The sequence below is a fragment of the Vidua macroura genome, chromosome 18, assembly GCF_024509145.1.
Source record: "Vidua macroura isolate BioBank_ID:100142 chromosome 18, ASM2450914v1, whole genome shotgun sequence".
NCBI lineage: Eukaryota > Metazoa > Chordata > Aves > Passeriformes > Viduidae > Vidua > Vidua macroura.
The window spans coordinates 2628283-2650778 of NC_071588.1; the positions used below are offsets into that span (position 1 = coordinate 2628283).

Genomic DNA, 22496 nt, shown 5'->3' on the forward strand with positions numbered 1-22496 from the left:
TGACATCCTTAAGCACCAAATGCAAATAACTAATATACCATTCATGTTACTGACAAAATAACATTTTACTAATGGGTTTTGGATCCCTGTTCTATAGCTGCCAGCTTAAAATCCATAGAATTAATTTTCTTTTTGTATTTTTTCTCATTAGGACTTTCATACTGGAAGTTAGATGAAAAGGAGATGTATCACACTTTACCAGAGAATTTCAGAAGTGAGTTGCCTGATGTTTTCTCCACAAAAGTATCACCAGTTCAGGTAAACTTTGTACATGTTTAAAAGTTGTTATGTAGTTGCTTTCTGTCTTTGCTGTTTTGCTGTGATGGAGAGAACTCTTTTGTTATCTTGGTCTCTCATAGCCTGGCTCTTCATTATTCCTGCACCCCACTAACCTCACTTGGAGTTCACTGACCTTTTGTCATTCAAAAGAAGCTGTGTATATGAGATGAGAAGTGGCTAACTGATATGTTAAAGGTGTATGTGCCTTGTTAAAAACCCTTTTTTAACTTGAATAAAGCTGCGTGTTCTGAGCTGCTTTATTATCTTAACCCACCCCAGAACTTGCTTATCTCTATTGGGGTGGAGGATTGTGTTCAGAAAAAGTAATGTAGCAATTTTGCCTGTTGAAGTTGTCTTCTGCTGATGAAAGGAAGTTGTCATCACTGAAGGATATTTATCACAAAAGACAAAGGGAAAACAAGCAGATGCCAGACCAGAGTTTTATGCCTTCTTCCCAGCCAAGTCACCCACCAGAGGTAACATTCATTTCTTTACTTCACGTATCAGTTGAGGATGTGTTGGGCTGGTTTCACACGGCTTGGCCCCTGCTGCCACCTCCAGTGTTATGCTGGAACAGCAGTTTGAGCAGCTTGGGAAAGGATCCAGCTTGGAGGAACCTCTAAGAACAGCCTGAGCAGAGAAGCACCTTTGCTGCACAACCTTGAGGATGCCGCAGGGACGGATCTGCTGCTGCTGGGGCTGCAGCTGCTGAGCTGCACCTGGAACTGCAGTGCCAGGGTTTTCCCACAAGACAAGTTCGTTCCACCCATGGAACAGATCAGGCACAGGTTGTGGAAATGATTCTTTCTCATATCTATTTTTTATATAGCTCTCAGTCCTGTACATAACCCAGTAATGGTGGCTGCTGTGTGACTGTATTGTTTAGGTAATTGATGAAGTGCTTTTGTAACCCTGCAAGGTTATTGTTTCAACACACAGACAGAGGTTGCATAACTGAAATTTCAGAGGTTTTCTACAAAGCTACAGGTCTTGGATATGTCCTTTATTAATGGAAATGTAGAAACTCAAGTTGCACTTACTGGGAATGTGTATTGTCATTTCAGTGTTGTGGGTGCCTTCATTTTATTTGTCACTTCCAAATGGTTGTAATAATATTCAATATAATACCTGCAGTATGTTGTATGGTTTACTGATGCCTTTGGATAAATTTTGTTCTTGTAAATGGAGTTAAATCACAATTTTTTTAGCACTGTAACTTATTTCCTAGATCTTGACGTTGGACCCAACCCTGCATATGAAGCCAGGCCAGCAGAACCAGGGACTCTGTTTTTTCAGGACTCCTGCAGACTCTACTCCCTTTTCTCCAGACTCTATGGCAGAGCCTGGATTTCCAAGTCATTGTGACACAGACTCTTTTTCACAGACAAGTCATTCATCTCAGTTAGATGATTCTCCAACACACCCTGCCAGCAGCAGAGCTGTGTACTTGGACCTGTGGAGAAATCATCCATTCCAGAGTGAAAACAAGGCCAGCTCTCCCTTCCCAGTGGCATACAGGGATGCTGACAATGATAATTCTGTCAACACTGAGGAGGAAGAAACACTGACTCTAACTCCATCTTCTGTCACTCAGTGTGCTGACAGCAGTTTGCCAGATTACAGCCTTTCAGTGACATCTCTTGAAGATCCTGTGGTAATGTCAAAGTAAGTAACTTTTTTAAAAGGCAAAAATTTGGTACTTTCATGAAAGGAATGAAACAGTAGTAGTCAGCCAAACAAAACATGTGAGTTCTCTTGGTCGTGTCTCTTTATACATAAAGATAAAAATACATCCTTCCCTCATAGGCTGTGTGAGGGAGTTCATTTAGGCAGAGAAATTCACATTTCTGTGGAAGGGGTTATTTTCCTCTATAGAATCAAATGCAGAGAGAAGCACAGAATTTACTGTGCTTAGGAAAAATAAATATCCTCCATTCACTGTTGAAGCCCTGATTTGCACTGGACAAGCAGACAGGGCATATATTCCATGTATGAGGGCTTGTAAAAAAGTAAAGCTTTATATTGTGTTTGTATATATTATTTGTATATAATAATCATAATATCTACCTCTATTAACGTGAAGACTGCCTTAGATGACAAAGCTGTCTTTGCTTTAGGTTGAATGCAAATAGTTTTGTAAGAGACATTTATATGTTGAGTTCATTATGTGCAAGTGAATCCAGCAGTGCATGGTCATGTGGATGGCTGGAATTTTTAAAATTTTTATATTGACAATAGGATTAGGCAGAACCTGAGGGAAAAACACGCTCGACACATCGCTGATTTACGAGCTTACTATGACTCTGAGATCCAGAGCTTAAAACAGCAGCTGGAGTCAAGCCATAGAACTCCTGCATCTGAGGACCTGAAGAAAATTAATCAAAGCCTTGCTGACAGGTGCTGTTTGTCCTTCTTGTCTTTCTCTTTACGTGGTGCTCTTTATATTTTAAAGACTGAGTATCCTTATTTGGAATATCTTGAACAGTTTATGTCCCTCTTCAGTTCTGAAGATTTCATGCATCTATGATACTAATATTTCTCTGGTAAATATAAATTTTGCATTATTTAATGCAGTTGCTGTGTTGTGGCTGCCCCATCCCTGGTTAAGGGGTTGGACAGGGCCTTGAGCTGTCTCATCTTGTGGAAGATGTTCCTGCTGTTGACAGAGGGGTTGGAGCTGGATGAGCTTTAAGGTCCCTTCCAACTCTAACTATTCCATGTTTCCTGGAGATCAGTTCACTACTGTTAGACAGTAAATGTGGTGTCTGGGCCACAGTTCTTGTTTGAGCTGTTTTTTTTCTGGAGCCAGTGCAAGCTTTTCTCAGGAATGGCTGGCAGGCAGAGGTACTCTGAGCAATTTGTAGTGGAATGATTTGTGTTGGAAGATTGTGCTTTCCTGTCATGCTGGTGAACATCACCCTGCTGTACCTTCCATGTCACAGCCACAGGTGACACAGGACCAGTCCTGAGTTCACTGGTGCCTTTACCCTGGAGTCTGTGTGCCCCAGCTGTGCATTCCATTATCTACAGCTTGTTTTGCTGTACAGAGAATACTGGTGTGGTTTCTCTATAATTATTGCCAGTTAAAACACATGCTGCAAATTTAGACAGCTGAAATACTGCACAAAATTTGTGTATTCCCAGTTTCCTTCTCATCCCAGGCCACGACAGCCCTTCTGAGCAGAGACACTGCTGGGGCTGAAAAATGTGGGAGGAGATCACAGGCTGGGCACCAAAATTTGTGGGGATGCTTGAGGAAGGAAAAAAGGCTATAAAATGCAGGTTTATTATTTGAAAATTTCAAGAGATTGGTGTAATCTCTGTGTTCTAAGTAGGTGTGACCAGTTAGATTCAGCTCTGAATGAAGCAAGTGCTCACATAAAAGCCCTTGAGAATAAGAATAATCTCCTAGAAAAGCAAGTGGTAAGTATGTGTTCTTAAATCAAGTTGCTTTTTAAATAAAAGGGTAAAAGAATGAACTTTTTCATTAATAAGCTGATCAGTGTTTCCATACTTATCTCTTTTTAACCTTTTAACCTTTGCCTTAATATATAACATCAGCCCACATGTTACACAGTGACTTTCCTACCTGACTTTCCTAGGATTCCCTACTTGAATCATCATCACTTTTGCTTGTGAACTTTTTTCCAGCTTAGCAGGGATCAAACAAAGTCTAAGAGTGAAATACTGTGTTGTGTTTATCACATTCCACTTTAAATTTTCTTTATTTATTCATTTTGTTTTGATTGCTTTCTTACAAGATCTGTGATAAAAGAAATCTCACTTACGCTGGGGAAAAAATACTCTCTTTAGGTATATTTGTTGTTTTTCTAGCTGGGCCAGACCTGTTTGCTTGTGCATAAATTAACTCATAGTTGCATTAATTATTAGTCAAATTAATTAATTATTAGTCAATTAATTATTATTAGTGAAAAACCAGGACACTTTGTCATGACAGTTGAACTTTGTCATCAGAGTTAGACACCTGCAGGGACGAATTCCACCTTCTTCTGACATTTTTCTATGCTGGGAAGTAAGTCAATCGAATGGATTGGAGGCCTCACCTCTAGATATTTAAAATCTTATAAAATATATACATTTTTGGTGGGTTTAGTCTTCATTTTCCTTCTTTCCAAGTCAAAGAAACGAGCAAAAATCTTGTTTAGTTCATGTACAGGTGTACCCTTGTTTTCTGTGCGGGCGCTTTTAAGAGAATTCATTGAAATAAAAATAACCTTAGAACTAAATAATCTGCCAGGGAATAAGAATGTTTCGGACATTTTTAAAAGATCTTTTCTGTCCTCCAGGCAGATTGGAGGGAGCGTTTTTATGCCATCAGTGACAGTTCCAAAGCCCTGCAGGAGCGGCTCGAGGAAATGCGCGCGACCCACAAGGAGAAGGACAACACCATCAGCCGCCTGAAATCCAGGCTCAGGGAGATGGAGGAGGCTTTTGAGAAGGCTTACAAGTTATCTGACAATAAAAACACCAGGCTCCAGGAAGAAAACAAAATGTTTCAAAATGTGAGTAAGAAAATGGATGATGGTGTTGGCAGGGGTACGTCAGCAAGTCCCAGGTGTGAAAAATACTCTGAGTTTACAACTGGGAAGCTTTAAGGCACAACAAGAAAACAGAAATTCCTCAGCTGACTCCTTACTAGGCTGGGTGTTGGAGGCCACTAAAAGATGTGGACCTAAAAGATACTTAAAAGCAATAATTTAAGGCAGCAAGTGTATATTTGATGTGGTAACCCTTGCAATAGTCTGTCTTGAGAATTTTATTACTCTAAGTTGAAGATATTACATGAAATTATTTTAGAAAGGAAATTTTCCTCTCTTAAGGTTGTTGGAGGTGGATTAAACTTTTCATACCTCATCCCAACTTGCTAAAACTGTTCATTGTGTATGATTTTAGTCTGAATCTAAGGAATTGCTCCTCTGATTCTTTAGGAAGAGCTTTATGGAATGTTTAAATGGACTGGCAGCATGGGTAGTAGCTGAAAGAGCTACTTCATGCTTAAACTTATTTTTTACAATTGAAATTTCAAAAGACAAAGTTACTTTTAAAGTCACTGAGGAATTTTACTGATTCCTTCATTCAGTTTCTTTAGAGACAAATGATTTAAAAATCAGAAATACATTCTATAAGTAGCTCCATCTCCTCTTGTCCTGTCTATAACTTTTTGTTCCAATTAGAAGATGATAAGAAGAACTTACAAAATGTACTTTAATAGTATTTATTATCCCCTGTAGTGCTCCTGCATGTGTTAGCCAGGCTGTTGAGATGATTTTACAGCAGCCAACAAAACTGTTAATTGACTGTGGTCTCACTGTGGGTTGGTGTTCTTTTGTTTTGTTTCAGCTTTTAGGAGAATACGAATCCCTTGGAAAAGAACATGAAAGAGTAAAGGTAGGCACACAGTGGATAATTAAAAACCCAAACATGCAAACTTTGTGATAATATTCCATGGAATTAGCTGAATTAACTCAAATGTTCTGAAAAAGCTCAAACAGAAAGATCTGTATTTATCTTTACTGATAACTTCCTTCTTCAGAGTCCTGGAGGGAAAAGGATGGAAACTGGAATCTGTTATTTTCCAGTCACAGGCAGCAAAAATACTGCAAAGTCAAAGCTGAAGAAATTTAATGGACCCTTAGAACTAGGAAGGTGTAATTGATGTGTTGTTTTCAAGACTGATGTGGAGTTACTTGGGTTTTATTTAATGCATTTCTGTAGTTTTTGGGCTTTTTACATTTTTCTTTGTGTCCTCGTAGGATACCTTAAATACGACTGAAAACAAATTGCTTGATGCAAACACAGAGATTTCTGATTTGAAAAGGTAACTGTGAAACTTACTATTGTTTTAATAATATGAAATACAAACTGTGGTCTAAATGTCTACTCCCAGAGTGTGGGGGCTGTAGATCTTTCAAATTTAATCACATTCTATGAAGCAATTTCATGTTGCTTCACGCTACTGGTACAAACTAAAAATCTCATTAATTTAGGATATGCAATGTTTTTTCTACTTCCTCTGCTTCCACAGCAGTGTCTTCCGGTCCTGTCTTTCTGGCCAGATTACCTGATTTATTTAACTTCAAATTCAAATACATATTTATATCCATATTTAGATAGAGATTCATAGACAGAAATGCAGCAGTTGCTCTTGTTCTCCTGCTTCAACCAGAATATCTGAATAAAAATGAGCAAAACTCTTTAGAAATAAGATGTTTCTTTTATGCTATTTAAATCATCTCCTCATGCATCTTTTTAAGGACAATTTTAAAACTTGAAGCTCAGCTCAAGCAGGTGGAACATGAAAATGCACTGAAACTTCGCCATATAAGTGAAAATCGTTTAAGAACCTCTTGTGCCAAGTAAGTGAACATTCAAACATGAAAACAATGTGTTTTAGAATAGCTTTTAACATGTTTTGGCTAAAAATGGATCAAGATGAGGTCAGTCCATGGGCTGAACTGGATTAAATACATGTGATGTAATCCAGAGATTGGATGTGCCAAGAAATTATTAAACCCAACTGAATACTCTGGCTAATGTATCTCTGACTTGGCCAGCTGTCCCTGCTCCTCCCAGATGTTTGCTAGGTCTCAGCTGAATTCCCATACTCCACAAAGATCTTGGGAATACAGTCTGCTCCAGTTAGGCATTGGAGGTTTTCCTTGTGTGTCATTGGTTTGAAAGGCTGATTCCTGCTTCGTGTGGTTCTAAATATAGTTTGTACAGGTAACCTGAGAGTAGAGGGGAGGTTCAGTTAGAATGAACACTCTGCTTTGAATTGGGAATTTATGTTAAAAGAAATTCAAGTTGATCTGTGCTCTGGTTTTGTTTGTTTGAGGTTTTTTTTTTTTTTTTTTTTTTTTACATTTTAAAGGCCTGAAAAGCTTTGTCCCCCTCTGGTTTTTATTACTCAGTTATAGCCTGTTCAGTGTCTCTCCCATTTCAGCCCTGATGCTGTGGAGCCCAAAATGACAATTAATGTGATTTGGGGATGTCCATTTGGATGTATTGAACAGGAGTGTCTTGGGGAGATTTCAATTTTGATGATTACAAAGATAGAAATAATTTATGTATTATTATTATATTAAAGGGACAAATTTCTGTTTAGGGCTCTTTTAATATTTATGAACCAGACTCCTCAACAATGAACAGAAAAAAGGAAGGCCTGGACATGGCAGACCATGTTCATCTGGGAGGGGGGGATGTAAGAGCCAGTATGGATTTAGAATTTAATCTGTCCCTAACTGATCCCAGAGGCTCAAGGAAAGCCTCATTCCAATTGAATGCCCAGCAGGATAGATTTACAGAATAGTGCCTATAGTTCATAGCTTGGGTAAACAAGACCCATTTTTCCTAATTATCTGCTTTCCAGTGTATAGAAATTGCATTTTTCTTTTGATATCTCAAGATTATGATCCACTAATTGATGCTTATTAGTTGATATTTATCACTCTTGTGTTATCAATGCTGGCTTTTTCTTGTTTTTTTTTTTTCTTTTTTTATTTTTCTAATAATTGTTGTCCAAAGGAAAGCTGGGATCAGATGCTCTGAACTACTGCAGTAATCTCCACCAAATGTTTTCATTTAATTAGTTGAGAGCTACTTGCAACCCAAACCTGGGTCTGAGTAAGCAGCATTAAATTACAGGAAGATCTTTGTGGGGCTCTGCATTCTGAGCATATTGTATAATTTAGACTGAAACCTCAACATATGGCTTTTTTTCCCCCCTAAATATTCTATTTTTACCTTACAAGCATGTTTTAAAAAGCAGTTACTTTTCCCATAGTATTTACAAGTTTATTGTATATTTGTTTCTGCTCACTAGAATAAATCACAAACAAACATAAACAAACAAACATAACACCCCCCCCTCCAAACTCCAAACCCTTTAATAATTTTGAAGCTTTTTATTCCCACAGCAAGTTGGGAACTCCTGATGTCAGCAGGCGAAAGTGGTTGATACCAGGAGCTGAATATTCCATTTTCACTGGGCAGCCTTTGGAGGGCCAGGAAAGCCCCAAAGACAACAGGCTGGAAGAAACCTATATTCCTTCTAGGTGAGTTGGTTTCTGAAATCTGAACTAAACTAAAATCTGAACTAAATTTCTCCATGTTTTTGTTTATTCTGTCCATGTTTGGGTATATGAAATAAAATAAAAAACTTGATCTTCTTTTTTTTTTTTCTTTCCACCACCTCACATTATTCAAGGCACCATTCTCCTCCCGAGAAAGACTCCTCACAGGAAGACTCTTCAACAAACACAATAGAAAAGACAGAAAATGAGATGTCAGAAGCACCAATTATAAAAGCTTTTAAAGAACTTGAAGAAGGAAAAATTCTTAAAGATTGGGGTACACAGACAGAAAAAGAAGATGCACCAGCTAGTAACTCTTATTTTTATATTCCTGAATGTGTCTTTACTGGCTTTTCTTTGTTTGCATGTCTTTTGGCTTTGGTATTCTCAGCATTCAAGTCCATCAGGCTTCAGTGATGGGATAAAAACAGTTTTGGCATGCAAACTTGTGGGGTTCCCCAAAGAAAATTCAAAGTTAATTATCTTAGTGATTTGTTTAGAATAGGGGGAATGCAGAGGTTGTTGTTAGGTCTCAAGCTGAAGACTACTTAATGTCCCCTTTTCTAAGAATATCTCAGTATTTATAAACAGTTAATGGAGTCCTAACAAAGCTCTGGCTGCTGTTCATCCATTTGAGTTTCCATGGTTTGTATGGGAATGGAATTGAGGAAGTGGGACTGCCCTGAGCTGTTGTAAGAATGCTGATTTAGAGAAAACGCTGAGTCTTTCTTAAAATCTTGTATTCTGGGCCTCAGGCAGGTCCTTCAGCCTTTCCCAAAAGATGCTTTTGTCCTGATTTCCACTGTTTCTCTATCAAACAGTGTTACTCAGCATAATTTCTCCCTCACACACTGCAAAGATCCCTTTTCTTGAGTTAAACTGTTCTGTGAGTAGGAAGAGAGCACAAATAACATTGATGTGAGGGACAAAAAGCTCAGTTCAGGGGAATATTTGTGAACTCTTGTGTTGAAGAAGACTGATTAATATAAGAACTCTTTTTTTTTTCTTTTAATTAGAACCATCAACTCGACGTCAGACTGTGGGGTTTGTTGAAACCTCTTTGGTTGCAAACCGATCTCCAGAGAAAGGGAGAGACCAGCACAGACCCAAACGGTTCAGCTCCCCCTGTGGCCAGAGGTCATCGTCCCTTCCTCCTGCAAACAGGAAATCCAACACTCCCAGTCAGTGCTCTTCTCAGCTTGGCTTTGTGTCACTCAAAAAGCAGAATCAAATCATGAAAGGCTGCTCTAGGAGATGGAAAAATAGAGACAGGGTTTCTGCATTGTGCTTGGCAGTCTGAAAAAAAATCATGTCTGTAATCACAGAATATGTGAGAGTTCTAAGTTTATTTTTCCATGTTGTGGTGCACTTCTCATCTAATTTAGATAAACATGTAGACAGCTTTGAAGAGCATTCTCTTAAGCTGTAAGCACATGAGTGGGAGGTACTGCACTGGGGAGTTTGAGGTAGATAAACATACTTTGTCTTTTGCAGCAAGGAGAGAGATAATGTTGGCACCAGTGTCTGTGACATACAGCCCAAAACGATCTCCAAAGGAAAACCTCTCTCCTGGGTTTAGCCATTTGCTCAGCAGAAATGAAAACACAGTGACAAGGTATGAGTCTGGTGGATACAGTTGTGTTCTGATCATTTTTAGAGCAGCAGGATGTTTATCCAGGCTTAATGCTGCTCTTTCTTGTTTATTAAATGTCCTCAGAAATGAGTCGTGAAGATTCCTGAATATAAAGCTAAGTTGTGCTTTTTAAAATCTGGCCAGGAAAATCTAGAATGATTGAACAGGATTTAGAAGACTTACTCTTCTTCTTCTAAAAAAAATATTGTTTATTCAGCCTAAAGGTGAAATAGTAGAAAATAATGTATTGCTTGATACATGACTTCTGACAAATAATTGCTGTGTGCTTCCTGCTCTTGTAGATTTGATATACTTCTAGATGACCTGGAAACTGGTGCTACTTCTACTTTACAGCACAATAATCCAAGGAAAAGGCTCCAGTTTCACTCACTAGATGATATAGAAGGTAATTTATCAAAGTGGAGGGAAACTTTATATTTTTGTACCACAGTTCTTTCCACAGTTGTAGTAGCTGCTTAACTAGAAAACTGACTCTTTACTCTGTGAAGTCCAACTTTTAAAAATCCTCTAAATCTTGCCTTATTCCTGTAGACAGAGAAATCCTGTTCATGCAGTATTTTATTTTTATGCATATGTGTGTGTGTGTGTGCTCAAACACAGTGGAACAAGAAAAATAATTAAATTGAGGAAGAAGGGAAATACATTTCCCTGTGCTTAACTCAGTTATCCAATGCATATCTTAGTGGAGTCTATATTAAGATGTACACACTGAGTCATAGTAATAAAATTCTATTACTAAACATTGCATTATGGACAGCAAAGAGTAACTAATAAAACCAGTTGTTTCAGATTTTCTGGAAGGATTGATCTTTTCTCCCTTCTGTAATCCTTGTCACAAATGTTCTGCATTCTGGTTTTATCCATGTTTAGACTGGTGTTTGCATGACAACCACTCATCCTGGTGGTATTTAGAAATGTACCAGTAAAAGTAATTCCTAATTAGTACAACACAGGAATCTGGTTGTTAACAAAAAAATATGCTGTGTTTCAAAGATCCCTTGAAAGATGACCCATACAAATGTTTTGCATTCCTTTGGGAAGCTGTTCAGGGCAAGGACTGAGGCTTTGCTTGTCCCTCTCCTCAGTTCGTGCACTGCCAAAACCACACTGCTCGTGCTGTCATTGGTTTCTTTTTCTGTCCTGTGTAACAATTTCCCAGATAATTACAAAAGAAATACAAAGACAATCCTGTTCTGTTGATAGGAAGGCAGCATTCAGGTGTCAGACACAGCTCCTGCACTGAATCTGTCAGTAATGGAATGAAGAAAGCAGCAGCTTGGGAGGAGAGGAGCCAGAGATACGAGGCAGTGCAATCACCTTGTGAGGAAGACTTCAAGTACACAGCAAGGATTACAACTCTGGCTGAAACAGAGAGGCTTTTTGATGAGCTGACTCATGAAAAGCAACAGGCAAAGATTATTTTTGTTTTCAAGTTGTGACAAATCGTAATTGTGCTATGAGAGGTGAGGTATGGAGCCCTTTATCCATGGAATACATGGCTGAAATTCACCCACAGCTTCAGTGCCACGTCAGGAATGTGCCAGTATCCTTCCCTGCTCTACTTGCAGTCCTTCCCTGTCCCTAAATTCATTAAAGGAGAGTCACTGTAACAAACACAGTGTGGATGGGGGCTGGCACAGTGTTGTGGTGTTCAAGAACAAAACTCTCCATGTGTCTGTAATCCATACACCTCACCTCTCCTTCTGTAAGAGGAGTTAGGAGGGCTCATATTGGCTCTTGAAACTAATTTACAGCTGAAGTGTTTTCTGTTATTAGATTGAGGCTGCACTGAGCCGAATCCCTTGTTCTGGTGGAAGAATGACCTTGCAAGCAAGACTAAATCAGGTGAAAAAGCTTCTCTGTATTAGTGTTCTCTTTTGTTCTTCCACAATTGAGAATACATAATGTAGAGGAAAGATCCTCTGGGTAGTAAGTGTGATTGCTGTGGGAATTTTTTATGGGTTTTTATGTTAGGGTTTTTATATTGTTTAATATCTTCTCTTTTTTGTACATGGGATGCATTTTGCCAAATTACTGTAAGAATAGTCTGTTCTTGTGCTAAAAACTGAGAGGGAGATAAAGGCAATGCATTAACAAAATGCAGTGACTATGAAATAGATCCCTGAAGCTGCAGAGAGGATGTTGTGCTGCAGGAGGAATTGAAAAGTTTAGGTTTTGTTTGGTTGGGTATTGTCTCCTTGAAAGTACAAAGTAAGAAGGTAAAAATAGCTGGTTTAAGTGGAATACAGGGAAGTGCTTTCTGTGGAAAACTCCAAGACTCTTTTAATAAAAACAAGTCTCAAAATTGTCTTTTAGAGGTCTCTGCAAAGCCTTCAACTTCAGCATTTCCTAAATTGTAATCCCAGGGTGTGTTATCAATTTATCAGTTTGAAATTAAAAGTGCATTCCAGTAAATCAATCCTGCCACTTACTACAGTGATCATCTGTTTTCTAAATATGCCTAATATTCCTAAATATGCCTAATGTTCCTAATTATCAGCCTGTCCTAATTCTTGTCAGCTTTCTCTCATGGAGTTTTGTAAGTCACGTGTTAAAAAAGCCAACAAACACATAAAAATAACATGGCAGGTTTGTAGGTCTGGCTCTGGTTTTTGGGTGGTAACAATGCACCTAAGGCCTCAAAAAAGATACCAGGAATATAGGAAGGATAGCAGTTCCCTAATTTTAGAAGGATCATTGGATTTCGTGATATATTATTAATGCTTTTTGTTCTTTCTTTTAACTCTTCCTTTTAGGAAGCCCTGGAAGATCGTTTGGAAAGAATTAACAGAGATTTGGGGTTAATACGAATGACTCTGAAAAGATTTCATGTTTTAAGAACCTCTGCAAATCTCTGACATTCTCTCTTGACTGCAAATATACTTCTTTTTTTTTGCACTAATATATAACGATGCACTCAGTAAATGCAAATTATTTTGTATTTTTATAAACCCTGAAAAGTAGTTTTGCAACCATGTTACCCTTTGCAAACAGCAATATTTTGTACTTCAAACAGCCACCTCTATTTTAAACGTATTTTGTTACACCTGAGAAATCAATGTTTATCCTGTATTGTAATATTTTTAGAAATATCAATTATTTTTAAATAGTGATATTCAATTTATAATAAGAAACTAAAAGGCAGCTTGTTTTCAGAAAAAAATGGTAGTGTTAGCCTTTTGCACTTGGTTTTCCTCCACCATTTTATAAATATTTATGGTGTGATGTAAATATTAGCCAAGAGGAGATTTTGGACTTTAATACAAAAAGCAACGTGAGTTACCTGTGTTCAAGAGAACCACTGTTCTGTGGTAAATGCTCTTCATTTAAACCTTTAACATGGATGTTTCTCATGGGCACAGAACTGTGAGCAATACTTGCACTGTGGCTGGCTGGGGCAGGAAAATCCTTCTCTGATGGACCTGATGCCTCCCAGTGAGGGGTGTTTTGATACTGTGAGTGCCAGGATTCACCTGGCAGCAGCCTCCTGCCTCCCAGTGAACAACTCAGCTCCAGCTGACACTCCAGGACTGGAATTCCTTACCTGAAGTCACTGGTTCCCTGTGCCAGGCTGGGTTTCGTGCCAGTGTTCTGTTCCTGTACATTTCATGTGTTTGTGGACATAAACGAATTTTTCTTGGTGGAAAAAAAATACATATTTGCCAGTTGACATATTGTTGCATTACTGTCCAACGTTGATATTTTGGTTTGTATTTTAATATTAAATAAATGTTTAATTAGATTCTTTCCTCCTGCCCAAGTACAGTAATAGGCTCTGGGATATTACATCACTGATAATGTAGGTTTTAATCATATTGTGTGTTTCAAATTCTGTCCTTGTTCAAGATGTTTAGCCACCAATGATGTGATTACAGGGCCAGAATAGCTGTCATAAAGGAAGCTTGAGAAGGTCTGATTCTAAAATTAGAGTGCTGTGGTTCAAGATACTTGATGAAGAATTGCCCAAGCCGTGCATGGTCTTTTCAGAAATTCTGTAGTTTTTGCAACCCCTTCTACCCTGTGGGTACTTCCAGTGATAGATCAGAGCTGGGGAGAAGTCAAGGATGGGAGTTTTCTCCTTTACTCTAAAATGCAGAAATTGGGGGTGAATGCTTGGAGAGGACTTGCTCCAATGTATTTCCAGTGTCCACAAAGAGATGTACAATTCTGATGGCATTCCATGTTCTCACTGGTAATTTTTACTTAGATGGGGTGGAAGGTGGGGGGAAAGAAAAAAAGAATCTTTACTTCCCTGCTTAGCTCTATTCAGCTGCAGTTTCCCCACTATTTTGTTATTAACAGGTGCAATTTTAAAGCATTCTTCAGAAATATCAGTCAGCCAGCAGGATTTTTCCAAGGAATCCATCACAGGAAAAATTCATGAGTCCAGTAATGGTCTTGTTTTCTTTCATCAGTGCTACAGCAAAACCAAAGAATTTTCCTGACAGACATTAGAGGCAAGTAGGTAAATCAGCTCAGCTCTTTCACTGCCTCTCCTTGTAACCTCCCTTCATCTCCACTTCATTCTCTCCAGCACTATTCATATTCATGGACTCTTTTTTATTACATCCAGAAAACTGAATTGTGAGTCAGAATTTATTTTTTAATCAAAAGTCCTCCTCCATCTGTTGGAGCTCTTTAGGTTATTTCTGTTCTATTAGAACCCTGAAGGGGGGGAAAAAAAAGTGTTGCTTTTAGTAAACTTCTAGGCCAACCTTCTCGAATATCTGTGTGACCTGTTCAGTGTGGTGCCTTTGGCCTGATTCATCAGAGGGGCAGCGGCTCTGCAGTTCCAGATTAAATCAGTGGGAGGCCTGAATGCTCGGTGCTCCTGAAAATCAGACCCGAAGCACCAAAAACTGGGACACAGGCAGCGTTCACCGTGTGCTGGCCCTGCCCTTTGCTGGACGTTGTCCTTTTGTTTTTAATCCCCTTAACGTGAGAAAATTGCCTTGTTCTCTCTTTGAGGACACATAAGGATTTCCAGATAACCAGAGAGGCTTTTGCTTCCTCTCTGGAGGACTTTAGTCATCTTCCTCTGGTGTTCTCACCTGACACCTCCCAGCTATGTTGGCATTTATCGCCTTTCCAGATCTACAAGGTCCTGCCTGGAGCCCCAGGCTCTCCTCTGCCTCAGTCTGCCCTTGCAAGACACTCCCATGCATAGTTTTCTCTATGATAATAAACATTTCAAGTCCTCCAGCTCTGAGATTTTAACTTCGGAAAATAAAATTTCTGTTCACATCTCTAGAAAGAAAAATTTAAAAGTTGTAGCTTGGATAGGTTTAGGCATAATCTGCCTTGCACAAAGCTGAAACGTGGACAACAACTTAGTGTGGAAATGCAGGGAGCAGTTACAAAACAAACTGCGAGTGCTTGCCTTTGCAGAGAGGGAAAAAGGGCTGGGATGATGCATCCTGAACGAAAAACAACCGCAGGAAATTAACAAAGGTTTAAAAAGGGCACGGTAAATTTCATCGCAGGCTCTTTTCCTGAGCTTTCTCCATAAAACGATCGCTGAACTTTTTGAGATTTCTATTTTTTCCCCCACTAAGCTTTGCAGAGAGCAAAGCCCGAGGAGTCTCCAGCGCTGCTCTGGGGGCAGGTGAGGGCACGGCGCGGGCTGGGGCTCGGTAAGCGCCGTTACCCTCGCTGCGGGCACCGCTACCGGCAGCGAGCGGGCGAACGAGCCCGGCGCGGGGCGGCGAGCGGAGGAAGGCGGTACCAGCCCGGGGATCCCCCTTCTTTCCCCGTTTTTCCCCCGTTTTTCCCCGCTCTTTCCCCGCTCCTCCCGCGCCTTCCCCGCACGGCGGGGCGGTCCCGCTGCCCCGCGCTCCTCACCGCGGCCGCCAGGCGGCGCCCCCGCCCCGCCCGCTCGGCTGAGGGAGCGCGGAGCGGCGCGGGGAAGGAAGTGGCGGCTCCCGGTGCTGCCGGTGCGCGGGGCTCGGCTCGCTCGGCGGGCGGATAAATCCGCGCGGCCGCCGTGCCACGGCAGGGCAGGGGCAGTGCCGGCGCGGGGCTCTTCGCCTTCCCCGCTCCCTCCTTCCCCCGCAGCTGCGGCGGCCTGCCCGCCTCGCCTCCCCCCGCCTCCGCCGTCCCCGCGCCGCGGCAGCGCCGGCGGGCGAGGAGCTGCCCGCGCCCGGCCCGCCCGCGCCGGGGATTATGCCAGCGGCGCGCGGGCATGCCGGCAGGCAGCGACCCGTAGGCAACGGCAGCCGCCGAGCCGCGGCGGCATCGGCAGCAGCAGCAGCAGCAGCGGGAGCCGCGGCCGCCGCGCCGGGAGCAGCCGGTGCGTGGCGGGGGGCGCTGAGGGCGGGCGGGGGGCGGCGGGGCGAGCACCGACACCTGGCGGCCCCCGGGCCGGCACGGCTGTGCCTCGGCGTGGGGCGGGAACCGCGGCGGGCCCGAGGGGAGCTGAGCTGGGGTGGCCGGGCCCGCGGAGCGGCTGCGGCTCCGCGGAGGGGCCGGTGCGGCGCGGGGGCCCCTCCCGGGACCGCGGAACGGCCCCCGCGGGCCGCGGCGGGTCCCGGCCGGCACCTGGAGGCTGGCGCGGCCTGAGCGGGGCCGGGCTGTCCGTCCTTCTCCGGGATGCGGCGGTAAAAGTTTCCCGATGGAGCAGTCGGTGACCGGGAGGGCCCCGCGGCCATGGCAGCGCCCGGCACCGCACGCCGGGGACGCGGGACCGCAGCCCCGCGCTGCCGGGGTCCGGCGTGTGGCACAGCCGGTGCCGGGCTCTCGCCGCGCCCGCAGGTCGCGGGCGGCAGACACCGCCCCGTGCCCGCGGGGACAGCCGGGACGGGCGGGCGGACGGACGGACGGACGGACGGAGCACTCTCCGCGCCGGGTCGCGGCACCCCGAGCGTTCGGGGCGGTCATGGCTCGGGGCCGGAGCCAGCCCCCGGGAGAGCTCCGTCCTGGCCCCCTTCCTCGGGTACCGCATCTCCGAGCCTTGAATTTCACCGAATTCGGCTCTGGCAGAGGCCCCCGGTGGAGGTTTTGCCGTGCGGTGGCCTAGGAGCCCCTCGGACGGGGCCTGGCCGTGGGGAGGCAGTGAAGGGGCTGCCCGGGGGTGCCTCCCATCCCTGTGGGAGAAGAGGGTGAGACCTGCAGCAGCCTCAAAGAATAAATGCCGGTGACTGATTACAGCTGAGGGACAGCCCCGTGAGATTTCGGGGCTCGAGACTCCCCTGTGGCAGGGCACTGCTGGGCGGTGACTGGGAGCTGGCCGTGCTCCTCAGGCGGTGCTTTTCCTTGTGGGAGTGGGAGGATGAGATTCTTCCCTTTGGAAAGAGCAGGAATGCCCATTCCTTAGCTGGATGATGGGCTGCAAGAGGAGATTCTTTTTGCTGGGCCCGGCATTCCTTTCTCCTGGCCTCCCCACCCCTTGACAGAAGGGGTCCTGCCTTGTGCTCCCGAACAACCCTGGGCTCCACATCCTGGAGCGTGCTGCTGCTCCGTGGCTACAGCGTGAACAGCTCCAGCTTTTTGCCCAGCTGTGGGAGGATTAAATCCCTTCCTTCACATCCTCCCCAGCCTCTCCTGCTCCACGGAAGAAGCAGAAGCACAGAGTGCACTGAGGTGCTCAGCCCGGGGCTGGGAGCGTCATTCAGGGAGCCCCTCAGAGGAGCGCCCTGCTCAGTCAGCTACACAAGTCAGTCCTGTCACATTTCACTTCTAAATGCCACGACTGAGGTGAAGTTTATTTAAACTGTGTATTTAAGCAAAAAAAAAAAAAAAAAGTTTCTTCATGTGTTGGTACCTGCTCTAAAGTGAGCTTCCATCTTCTTTGTGCTCTGTGTGTCTGGAAGCTGCTAAGTGGAAATTTGATGTCAGGAAGCTCTTCAGTCTTTGAAGACAGAATCTGTGAGTGCTCAGCTCCGAACAGGAAAGTGACAATAGATCAGTCTTTGTGGACATCAGGGCTTGAATAGGCGGATGTTTGAGTGCATGTGAGAATATCAGTGGCTGTAGGACTCCTTCTCCCCCGATGGCACCGATTCCTGTTCCGTGCCCACATCTTTTTGCTCGTGCTGTATTTTTATCGCCTGGTTTATTTTTGTCATGACTGCTTTGTGCTCTGGGTAACACAAGACGACTTGACTGCCTTACAGAGTTCAGCACTGGCTTCTGGGCGAGGGGTTTTCCCCCACCCACTGTTGAACAGGAGACTGCTGTTTGTAGGGCAGCCCTTTTCCCTCTTTTCCTGTGGCAGACCTCGTGCCTCCGATGGATCTCTGAGTGCCTGGTTATTGTGACAGGTAACCAGCTGCTTGTTGTGGCCGCGGGCTGCTCGGTAATTGAAACGTCTCCTCGGGATATACAGAGTAAAGGATGGCCAGGCATGAAAGCACTGTTGCAGCCTTGTCCTGGCTTGTTGTTTGTCTCAGGATTTCTGCTTTGTGGTTCCTTGCAGTGTGTTCTGGTTGTGGCAGCATCTCTGAGAGGGGAAGAAATGAGCAGCCGGGGCTGGGAACGCAGCTTGTGCTGCTTTTGATGGAGCAGACCTCTGGTAGGCTGCTGGGCTTCATTAATCATATTTAAGTTTCTGTCACTAACTTTTAATTAAAAGCATAGTTGATACCACTTTAATGAACGTACAGATGTTAGCCATCTTCATGCATAAAAATGCTTTTTAATTCCCTTACTATTCCCTTTATGGCCCTTAGATGCTTTTGTTGCCATCTAAACCGTGTACAGTAGCAGCTGTTTATCTTCTTAATAAAACTTTTTCTTGCATGTGTGTTCGGGAGACAGTAATGGTTTGAGTAAACAATTCCCTGGTATCCTTTAACAAAATTTTTTTTAAGAACTTGGCAGAAAGGGTCAGAAGTGGTGCCTAAATAGTGAACTCCAAGGCTGTTGCTGACTATACCCCTGAGCCTAATGGAAGTCCTCTGAAATTGTTGGCTGTTCTCAGGCTTATGTGAGGTGATGAAGAAAATAAGAAGCCCTCAGTGTATGACTTTTGATTCTGAAGAGCTTCATGAGGATCTTTTCCCCAAATGACAACTTCTTATTAAAATATCTTTTCTATTTTGGGTTTGCTGCTGATGGTGTGTGTCAATGCTTTGTCGCTTGTTGTGCATCTAACAGCCTGAGCATTTATTGTGATTTACCATCTGGCATGTGGGAGTTTTATCTAACTTCTCATTTTACTTGACAGCAACCAGTTTGGAAAGACCTTGTCCTGATTTTTTTCCCCCCCCAATAGAAATTATCAAAACTTAAAACTGACAGTGGGGCTAAAAGGTTTTGAATTTAAATAATTACTCTCTTTTTATTCACAAATTGTTACTGCTTCTGTGAGCTGACCATAGAGAGAAGCAGCACATCCTTCAAGTGAGCTAATTTAAAGAAGGTTTCCCCCAGTTAGTCCTAAGGAGCATTTATCTCCCCTCTGCATTCAAATAAAACTCTTGTCATTCAGTTGCTGTCTTGGCAGCCTGAGTGGAAGGCTTCGGAAAATGGCAAGTGAAAGCTGATGCTTGCTCCTGAGTACAGTTTGACTCATGCCTTTCATGCATATTCACCATAATGTCCTGTTCCAGGACAAGCAGGATCCCTCGAGAAACGTTTCTTCTTTTAAGGTGTTTTTCTTTTAGGCTTCCTCTTATTAGAGAGTCAAATAAGAGGAGAGGCTAGAACAGGCATCGATGTGTTGCTTTGCTTTATTTCTATTTTCTTAGAAGGAAAAAGCAACCCATGGTTTTCTTAGTAGCCAGTTTCTCTAAATGGTGAAGATGCCTTCTCATTTAATTTTAAAACTGGCTGACGTAGGGTGTGATGCAATTAATATTTCTGTTTATCTCCCCAAATTGGTAAAATATGCCTAAATTTAATTTTGAGCCCAAAAGCATCTTATAAACAAAAATGTTCTGTAGTTTTCAGTGTGAATGGAAATAGAATAATTAATGGGGGAGAGAGGAGGGAGTAAATAAACCACTTTTTATTTATAACTTTATTTCCTGGGTGTTGGAGGAAATCCAAGTGCCACAAGATTGTACTGGGGCAGAGTCTGTCTGAGCTCACCCACGAACTGAAAGGGAATGTGGCTTCTCTAATTGTGGTGTCCATGCCAAGAGTCCTAGGAAAATTTAAATGAACAAAGTAACGGATGATATTTGGATGTTCTTAATGTAGGAAGAAACAATTTAGCCTGGTGCTGGCCCAGATCTTGTCACTACAGAGAATTCTAATCAGCACGATGCCAAGTCAATAGACAGAGCTCCTGAAGTCAGGCCTGTGCATTTTCCATAGGAAAGAGGGTTTGCTGGTGTGACTGGATGGTGGTTTCAATTTTTCCTTTTAATTGAACTAATATTTCTCAGATGCTCACAGCGAAAAGCTTCAGTAAATCCCACTGGAGAATTTAGAAACCAGTTGGAAAAAGGTATCTTTCATTTTGAAGGAGGGAAGGGGAGGTGCAGGGGACCTCCTGAGGGACGGCACGATCTGGAGACAGAGCTGCTTCCCCTTCCTGCAGCTCTTCCTGAGCGTGTGACACAGGGTCAGGCTTCAGAGGGGAGAAGAAATAAGAGGTTGCTCAGGCAAGTGGAGTTTTTGGGCAAATCTGGGTGCAGAGAAGAAGTCCAGCTGGCACAGGGCTAAAACCTGCCCTGGGGAGCTTGGCCACACCTGAGGAGGTGCTGGCTTTGCAGGGAGAGGCCATCCAGGAGGGAAAGCAGCACCTTCCTGCCTCTGGGCGTCCCTGTGCCAGGGGTGGTGAGGAGGATGAGCAGGACCCTTGGGTTTGGTGGCTGAGTCAGTGCAGGGTGGGGACCTGGCAGTCCCGGGGTCATTGTCCTGGGGTCATTGTCCCGGGGTCATTGTCCCAGCAGCCTCAGACCTGGCACCAGGCAGGGACACACATGCCAGAGCCCTGAGTGTGCCCAGGGTGCCACCTGGGCAGGGACAAAGCACACACCTGGCTGAGGAAGGAGTGCTGATAGGAGCAGGGGCACCCACGGCAGAGTCTCGGTCTCCCAACAGCAGCACGGGCTGATTTTGGCTTCTCCTGATCCAGGTAGTGGCTGAGAACTTCAAATTAGATTTTTTTTTTTTTTCTGGCTTTAAGCAGCCTCCAGAAAATCTTGCTCAGACAGATTTGAAGACCTACAACATCCAGAAGTCTGTACCCCTGTGGACCTCACGTTGTTTTCCTGCAAAAATAACCCAAGCCTGTGTACTGAGTACTTTGGATAGTGAGGACTCTGCACAGCTTTTACAGTCGTGGCTTTGTGTGTTTGGACAGCTGAGATTGGTGAGTGCTGAGATGTGGGCACAAACCTCAAAACTCTCCTTGACAGGGAAACAGGTGGGATTAGGTGAATTGGAGGGAGTCCCTTGATGTGATGAGGAAAAGTGATTTGCCCCTCATGGCTTTCTTTGAACAGCTCAGTCTCCAGTTGGAGACCAGATACTGGGATTTCTACTCAGGGGTTTTCCACCAGTTTCTGTGGTCTCATCATGGTGGGGGGAAGAAATTGAGATCCAGAAAACCCAGTAGTGGAACAGAGGTGGTTTGCTGTGAGCTGGTGAGGACTTGGTGAAGAAAATAGTGAATGAACTGCTGAACGATTTGTAATTCACCATTGGGCAGGGATTCCTGTAGTGGACAGGGAAGCTAACTCTCATTTGTTTGGATTGCTGGCACTTACATAACGATCAGGGAGCTTTGGGATACTAATTCAGGCTTAACCCTCAGAGCAGTGACCCGGGAAGGCATTTTAATGGTGTGATAACCAATTTGGAGGGTGGGAGTGTGTAATCACATCAGCACGCTGAGGTATCTGGGCACTGCAGGGGCGAGGCCGCCTTATCTCGGACTCTAAAGAAGTTTGGAATTTGCATGACTTAACTCTGGATGTGGAGAGGGGCCTTAATTCCATTATGTGCTTTAGAAGGTTACGGGAGGATTTCAGGGTTTTTTGGTACAGCCAGCAGTTTAGCTTCAGCTGTGTTTTGTACAGGTGTTCATAAGGAGTTTGGTTTGGATCATTTTGTGTCTCTTTTCAGATGATTTGGGTTGGAGTCAGAGTTATCCATAAAACAACCTGGAGGGCTGTGGGCATTTCTGAAGAGGTAAAAAAAATAATGGGCTGCCATCAACTACTACATATTTGGAAGGAAGAGCAAAACAATTTCACATATGCATTTGTATATAAACGTGGTGTAATTATGTTTTGTATACATCAGAGGACAATTCATTGGGAATAATTTCACTTCTAATTTGTTTCAAGATCAATACCCAAACTGAATTAAACTTCTAAAGGTACAAACATGGTAGAATCACTTTCTCTATGTGGGTGGCTTACCTATTTTAATGTTGCCTTTTTAAAAAAAAAAAAAAAAGAAGGAAATAGAGATTCTATATTTATCATATGAGATGAAATTGAAATCTAAATATTTACATCTTTTCACTGGATCTGGGGTTGAGCACCAGCTGTAGGCGTTGCCAAGCTGTTTAAGTT

General features: G+C 43.2%; 1 protein-coding gene across 9 annotated transcripts in view; it reads left to right on the forward strand.

Annotated features, from left to right (window-relative positions):
* Window positions 1–16190: 16190 nt before the first annotated feature.
* The window catches only part of PITPNM2 (phosphatidylinositol transfer protein membrane associated 2), a 126038-nt gene continuing 119732 nt past the window's right edge, over window positions 16191–22496 (forward strand). For 3 of the 9 annotated variants that reach the window (XM_053993843.1, XM_053993846.1, XM_053993847.1), the window contains exon 1: window positions 16207–16315. The gene's annotated coding sequence lies outside the window, so the exon portion shown is untranslated. Of the gene's footprint in view, window positions 16316–21103; window positions 21287–22496 lie in introns of all 9 variants that reach the window. The other 6 variants (XM_053993848.1, XM_053993850.1, XM_053993844.1 and 3 more) reach the window with 5 other exon arrangements.